The following is a 7,967-nucleotide window of genomic DNA, read 5'->3' on the forward strand; positions in this document are numbered from 1 at the left end:
ATCTTGTTTGCATAAATAAATAAATCTTTCAAAAGAAAAAAAAAAGAATCAGGCCCTCTCTGGTGGTGCAACCAGTGGTCACTTTTGTATGAGTTAGATCCTGGCCCTGGAGGAGATCCACATGGCGGGGCAGACCTCTCCTGACCCGCCTGCTGCTCCCCTCAGCCGTGTACTTTGTCGATCTGCCTGTTCTCCTCCCCACTCTGTCTCTGGTGACGCCTCACACCACCTCTGCACCTCTGACCTGTACCCCAGTTCTGTGTGCATAAATAAATAAATGTTTAAAACACACACACACACACACCAAAGAATCAGTTAAGGGGATTTACTTAAAACATTCAAAAGATTTAACAACATTCTAATACAGTATTTAGTTAACATTTAAGAAATTCGTAATCCAAGTGAATGCAAGATTAACAAGTATATCCTAAAGAGGAAACAGTAAGTTATTAGTTTTTTGTTGTTGTTTTAAGATTTAAACTGTGGACCCTCCCTGGGTTTAAATGGGTTAAAGCACAGCACTATGAAGTGCTTTGCTGCCACTGCCCACTACTCTGCTCAGGAGTTTATTTCAGTCCATCTGCCTGTTCGCGTCCCCACTCTGTCTCTGGTGAATCCTCTCATCCTCCGCACCTCTGGTCTGTACCCCAGGTCTGTATGCATAAATAAGTAATTTTTTTAAATAAAATAAAAAATAAATATTTAAACCCTTGTGCCACCAGGGAGGCCTTTAGTTGTCATTTTTAAAAGTAGTAATGTGCCCATATAAGCTACCACCATACAAGACTGGTATCGCTTAAATGTCTCAAAGATAACCTCAAGTCCAACTTTTTCTAAATTAAACACTTAGGACCTCTCCGTTCCCTCCCCAAATTGCTCCTTAACATATTCCCAGACTTACTGAATGGTCCTAGTGTCAGTAATTACAAAATAATCTCATCTCTTCAGTTCTAAATACAACCACTTAAATGTTTCTCAATGCAGTCCTTGTTCTCCAATAAACAGTCATTATCTAAATCCAGCCTCTGATCTTCACTTCCTCACCCAATCAAAACATTTCAAAACATTTTAACTGGCCTCACTTGTAATCGTCCCCTCTGATCCTTTGTGCTTCTCATCCTAATATCCTTTTTTCCCCTCAATATCGTTTGCTTTAAAAAAAATTTTTTTTCAATTACTTAAAAATCTCACTTCCGGCCCTCCCTGGTGGCGCAGCGGGATAGAGCACAGCACTGAAAATCTAAAGCCGCTTCCGCATGAGTTCGATTCCCGCCTGCCCCGGAGGTGACCACATGGTGTGGCAGACCTCTCCTGACCCGCCCGCTCGGCTCCCCTCAGCAGTGTACTTCGTTGATCTACCTGTCCTGTTCCCCACTCTCTCTGGTGAAGCCTCTTACCACCCTTGAGCCTCTGGCCTGTGCCCCAGTTCTGTATGCATAAATAAATAAATCTTTAAAAAAAAAAAAATCTCACTTCCCCCTAGACCCCTAAAATGCAAACATGGGATGATATCTTCTGGCATTCAAAGTATGAAAATCACTCCAAAATTTTGTTAAGCTTTAATTTTTGTGGTTTTTATTATTTTAAAAGGAATCAGAGCACTCCCTGGTGGCACAACGGGTTAAAGTGCAGCACTGCGAAGCTAGCTGCAACTGCTTCAGTTTGAGTTCAATCCCTAGACAGGGAGGTGACCCACAGGGTGTGGCAGACCTCTGTCTCGCCTGCTGCTCCCCTTAGCAGTGTACTTCATGAATCTTCCTGTTCTGCTCCCTTAAAAAAAAAAAAAAGGGAACGGGGTGCAAAATTGAGGCTACTAGAGGAAGAAGGGGAAAGAGTGCAAAATGGGGAGTGGGCACAATGGACTCTGGCAGAGGATGGACACTGGATGCCTTGGTGGTGGGAGTATGTTACTGCAGATATATTACTGAAGTGCCTATACTTACCGTGAGCCTATCTATGCCTCTATAGCATACAGCATTGTAAGCCAGTGTTACCTCAATTAAAAAAAAAGGGGGGGGGAGAATGCCTTTAAAGTATTTATATATAAGAACTTACACATCAAGTATTCATCGATACAGATCACAAATTTTTTTAGATTTATTTATTTATGCATACAGTACTGGGATACAGGCCAGAGGTGCAGGGGCGGTAAGAGGATTCACCAGAGACAGAATTGGGGAGCAGAACCAGCTGACTGATTAAGTACACTGCTGAGGGGAGCAGTGGGTAGGTCTGCCACACCATGTGGGTCAACTTTGGGGTGGGGATTGAACTCATGCTGAAGTGGCTTAGGCTTCTTAATGCTGTGCTTTAACCCGCTAGGCTACCAGAGAGCCCTGATTATAGATTTTGAGACTCTTCTATCCTGATATATATCTTTCCCAGATTCCTTTGAATATCCCTGCTATCAAATAGCATTCTCATCCTGATGACCACAATCATCCCCATAACCAATTATGATCTATTTACTAATAATATCCATCACTACCTCAGTCTCCTCTCTCTGAACGTTAGGCCCACAAATCAACTAGCTATATAAACCCCTTCATGTGATCCATAGCAATTCAATACAGTATAATATAATACACACACATACACCTCACACCACCTATCCAACCCCATGTCACCATTCTTACTCAGAACAAAACACTTGTTCTTCCAGGGCTTTCTGTATCAGAAAATGACACTAACCAAATGTAAACCAAAATAATATCCTTGACTCCTCCCCAATCAATCACCAAATTATGTCAAATAATTTATTTCCGAAATCCATCCTTTAACCTTCTTTCCACCTCAAGGGCTGGTAAACTTATTCAGATTACCACCTATTGCCTAGATTATTTAATGATGGCCTCACTAGTCTTGTTCCCTCTAATCTCAAGGCAGCAGTTTCATTCTCAGTATTGGAGTCATGTGATCTTCCTAACCTAAAAGTCTGCTCCTTTCCTATTCAAATTTTTCAACAGCCTCCACTAAAATGAAGGAAAATCCAAACTCCTCAATCTATATCACAAAGACCTTTTTCTGTATCCCTCATCACTAAGTAACTTCATCCCCACATTTTCACTTCTCGACTTATGAAACTTCTTTCAATTTTCTAAAACCAAGACCCTTCAAACTCACAAACTTGTCAAATACATTCTATTTTTCATCTAACTAAATTCTAGTCATCCTTTAGATCTCAATTTAAAAGTAACTTTCCAGGGGGTCTTCTGGTGATACATGGGTTAAGTCTCAGCACTATGAAGCAATCCCTGAGAGTTCATCCACCCCTGGCCAGCAGACCCACTTGACCCAGCAGACCTCTCCTGTCTCACCTACTGCTCCCCTCAACAGTGTATTTTAGTAGATCTGCCTGTTCTTTCCACTGTTTCTTGTAAATCCTCTCACTCCTCTACCCTCCATACCTCTGGCTCACACCCCAGTTCTTGTATGCATAAATAAGTGAAAATAAATCTTTAAAAAAATAAAGTAAAAGTAACTTTCCACAGGAAACACCCCTTGAAGGTAGATCATTATTATTACTCTTCTGTATCTCCACTCACTGCCCAGTAGCTTACAAAGTCTACATAAAGAAGAATGCACATTCCCTCCCCACTGATGTTGTTTGTTCACAAGATTTGTTTTAACCAATAAAGCAGAGAACTTAAGACCACCATCGTTTCCTTTAGCTCTTTCCGCCACTATAAAAGCACATTACAGATAAGGACTGTCCCTTCAGCCTAGCTCTTGGAATAAGAAAAATATATCATTCCTATTTTCCACTGTTTTCCTTTTTCCCAAATAGAGGCAACAAGAAAATCTTAATTACATGTGGCTCACATTCCATTTCTTTATACTGCTCTGTAAACCTAAGGGTTACCTGTCAGAATGGATGCCTTCTGAAAAGTAATTCAAAATGTTTGATTAGTTATCCAATTTCCTAAGTATAAAACTGAAATCCCCACAAACCCCTATGATTGGATATTTTTAAGTAACTCTGTTCAGGTTATTACCTTGATTTATATTAAAAGAAAGCAAGACAAAAAAAAAATGAAAATGGGAGGAAAGCCCATTAAGAAGAATATTGAGTCAGCTATCTCTTAAATTCTATTTCAGATTTTAGGTTACAAAAATAATTCACTCACTCTCAAGTTACAACTCAGAACAAATGCCAGTTGAAGCTTTTTTTATGTTCCAGGGGCTGCCGCACATATAATTGCAGAGAAAATGTCAAAGCAATTCTCCAAAGGTTGTGCAAGCTATAAATGATAAAATATTTTCAAATTCTAGACTATCTCATTATGCATCTACCTTTTCATGTGTTCAAGAATTACTTCCTTACTATAATATGCTCCTTTTTTGTTCTCTCTGGCTGTATAAAGATTGTTTCAGGGCCTCCCTAGTGGCACAAGGGGTTAAAGCCCAGCACTATGAAGCTATCCCACAGCCACTGCAACAGTTCAATCCCCCACCAGGGAGCTGACCCATATGGCACAAAAAAACCTCTAAACCTCTATCTCACCTGCTGCTCCCCTCAGCAGTGTATTTCAGTCAATCTGCCTGTTCTGTTCCCCACTGTCTCTGCTGAATCCTCTGGCCTATACCCCAGTTTGCATAAATAAATAAATCTTTGGGAAAAAAAAAAAGATTGTTAGATTGTTTCATGACAGCTTGCAAGGAAGTGGCCCTCAAAAGTCTGGAGGTTAAACAAACATAACTAAGACCTTGCCAGTTCTAAATGAAATGACTAAGTGCCAAATCAAGATTTGTGTTTTCTTCTATTTTCCCCCATTGGGACAGATTGCAATCGAGTTAAAAACAATTCTAATCTTGTATACCGTGCTAAAAAGCTGAACTACAAAAATCTACGTAAGGGACAGTATTTCAGCTATCCATAAAATAAAATCCTGTCTTGGGATCTCCCTAGTGGCACAGGGGTTAAAGACCGCTCTTTAACCCCTATCAAGCTATCACCAGCCACTGTACCAAGAGCTCAATCCCCTGCTGGACACAAGGCTCAGCAATCCTCTCCTGTCTCCCGCTCTGCAGTGTATTTCAATAGATCTGTTTGTTTTGCTCCCCTGTTCACTCTGACTCTGGTGAGTCCTCTCACCCCCTGCACCTCTGGCCCACACTCCAGCTCTTGTATACAAAAACAAATAAATCTTAAAAAAAGACCCTGTCTTGCAACTCTTACGATACACTCTAGTCTCTGCCTACAGCTGGTGTTTATTTTCATAGCCCCTCTTCTTTACACCACATATAGATGCTACAAAGGTTATGAACTAGTTGTTTTTAACTTTTATGAACTAGGCTAAAGCAATATAAGTATTAATCTGCAGCTGGCTATGTGCAGCTTCAGTTCCTCCTTAAAACCTATCTTGACTTAAATACAGTCAGTGGATAAACCCATTATCAAGTAATCACATCAAAAATTAATTCTAATAGTTAATTTTTCCAACTAAGATCTAGAGTCCTGACTGCAACACTACCCTAGCAAGTAATGAGCTGTAGATTCAATAAACACCATTATCAATATATAAGACCTCATTAAATGTGTACGTTATTCATGGCCACCACTTCTTAATTTAATGAAGATATACAATAATGCCTTCAGGAATATACCAACATTTATAGCTTTTAAGTCAATAAAATATACAAATTTGCTGTGCAATAGACATACAATCAAGAGATATTGGGAGAAATTTTATAAAGTATCAAATTCTATTAAAAACATAATTGCAAATATAAATTAAGAACTGGAAATAATACTTCAAAATGCAGCTGTCACCCAACTCAGCTTGTTCTTCTCTAGGAAATCACTAATAGCCTAATAAACATACCAACCTACCAACCAGTCCTGCAATTGTTTAAAAACTATCCTCCATCCTCCAAGTGCTTCCACTTGAAGACATTCCCAAAGGAGCAAATCCCCTCCCCCCCTGCAATGTAACACAACTTAAGAAATCTTTTGTTAAAAAAAAGGATTCTAAATACTAATATGGTAAATTTTAAAATAAAGAATTTTTATGAAATACACACCACTAGAAAGTCTGACTTCAGTTTTCAACTGTCATCAATTAAATTTCTCCTGTATTTCATGATCTCAGTAAATACCAAAGTCTATATATTGCCAGTTCTAAGATAGCAATCTATATTCATTTTTATAGGGCTCAATGCCTATTACAGAACTAGAATTGTTCTCTAACCCACTAGAACTAAACCTAAAAAATAACATCTGATACTAGAGTGTGAATAACCATCAACTGCTCAAAAGATGACATTTGAGTGACATTTTAAAAGGATATGACAGATTCCCACAAGTAATTTTTTACTCCATTTATGTTCCTGGAATGTTGCTTTAAGAAAAAGCAAAAGTAATGCAACCCTAGAATAATACTGTGTTTAGAAGAGCTAGACGACATCTCCAAAGCATTTTAAAAATCTTAACAGAGAACAGGAACCTGAATGCCACCCTTACCTCCTCTTAAATACGCCTATATCACAAACTGAAACAAAAAGTAGACTAGCATTCAAGTGAAGGAGTAGCAGCAGCCCACGTGTCTTTCCTGGTTTTACTTACAGGGATCAAGTAGAAGCACTACATTTTTTTTTCTTTAAGATTTATTTATGCATACAGAACTGGAGTACAGGCCAGAGGTACAGAAGCATTGAGAGGCTTCACCAGAGACAAAGTGGGGAGCAGAACAGGAAGATCCACCAAGCACACTGCTGAGGGGAGCAGCTGGCAAGACAGGAGAGGTCTGCTGCACCATGTGGGTCAGCTCAGGGGCAGGGATCAAACTTGTGCTGAAGCCACTGCAGCTAGCTTCACAGTGCTGCGCTTCAACCCGCTGAGCCACCAGGGAGGACCTAGAAGAGCACTATATTCTACTCCTGTCTCTCAATATTTACAGGATGTGACCTTTGGCAAGTCAACCTCAACTCTCTGGGCCCACTTGACAAAAGAGGCAGAAAACTCCAAATCTCCAAGATCCATTTCAGTTTCAAGATGCTTAGCTATATTTCTTCAAGAGCCTACAGCATGAACTCACATTCCAGATAACGTTGGTGTACAAACACCCAGCCATCCACACAATTGCAAACTAGAATGGGGTTATCCAATAAAGCACTAGAGAGAGAGAGAGAAATGAAATCAAGAGAAATCACTCACATGGGTACTTCCTCCTATAAAGAAAGCAAGCAACCAGAAGCATTAAGAAATCAAGTCCTTCCAAAGGGATGACCTGATAAGACCGATGTCAGCCTTCACCCTGAAGCTTTCCTAAAGAAAGTTTCAATCAAAAATCGGCTTTTCAACATTTAAGCTTCAAGAGGACTCATCTGACATCCATTTATAAAGTACACAAAAGTCTTCAACTTTTAACTAAAAGACTAAGCTTGTGCAAAAAAACCTTAATGATAAAAAGGGTGCTTCTTAAAACATCCGCCTCGGGTCCCTAAAGTACAACCTAAAAACTTTATGTGCTGGTATTTTAAAAATGTGTTAACAAATACCAATCTCCCAAAATCGCCGTGATTCCCAACCTGTGAATGCCCAGGGAAGGAAAGCAAAGCCATCACCTCCTCCAAGGTATCTTCCCTCCTCCCTTTTCACTAAGTCTGGAAATTCACTCCTGGTTTTGTGCCACTCAATGCTGTCAGTTGACCGCCAGCCTGAGTCCACTCGCGAGAAGAAAACCACCATTGCCCCCGCAGAGATTCGGTAAAACGCGGCGAGACTTGTACAAGCCGGATCACGAGGCTGCGGGGGTCCCCTTGCAAAAACTGAAGTAGAAGGCTTAAATTAAAAAATAAAAGCGGCAAAGAACTCCCTGCTCCCCCTGGTACTTCAAGGCCTAAAGCAACCACGGGAGGCGGTTCGCTCCCCGACGGCGCGGCCCGGAGACAAAGCGCGGCGCCAGGGAAAGGATGCAGGGCGCCGGGCTCCGCGGCGGCCTTAGCGGGACCGGCTCGCGCCCCCG

The 7,967-nt window shown here is 40.6% G+C and overlaps 1 protein-coding gene across 1 annotated transcript in view; it reads right to left on the bottom strand.

Annotated features, from left to right (window-relative positions):
* BAZ1B (bromodomain adjacent to zinc finger domain, 1B) overlaps positions 1–7,582 on the bottom strand; it is a 63,388-nt gene extending 55,806 nt beyond the window's left edge. Inside the window, 1 exon segment of the mRNA XM_012729152.1 lies at positions 7,567–7,582. The gene's annotated coding sequence lies outside the window, so the exon portion shown is untranslated.
* Positions 7,583–7,967: the final 385 nt, after the last annotated feature.

This window comes from Condylura cristata, unplaced genomic scaffold (assembly GCF_000260355.1).
Source record: "Condylura cristata isolate star-nosed mole 26May11 unplaced genomic scaffold, ConCri1.0 scaffold00024, whole genome shotgun sequence".
Taxonomy (NCBI): domain Eukaryota; kingdom Metazoa; phylum Chordata; class Mammalia; order Eulipotyphla; family Talpidae; genus Condylura; species Condylura cristata.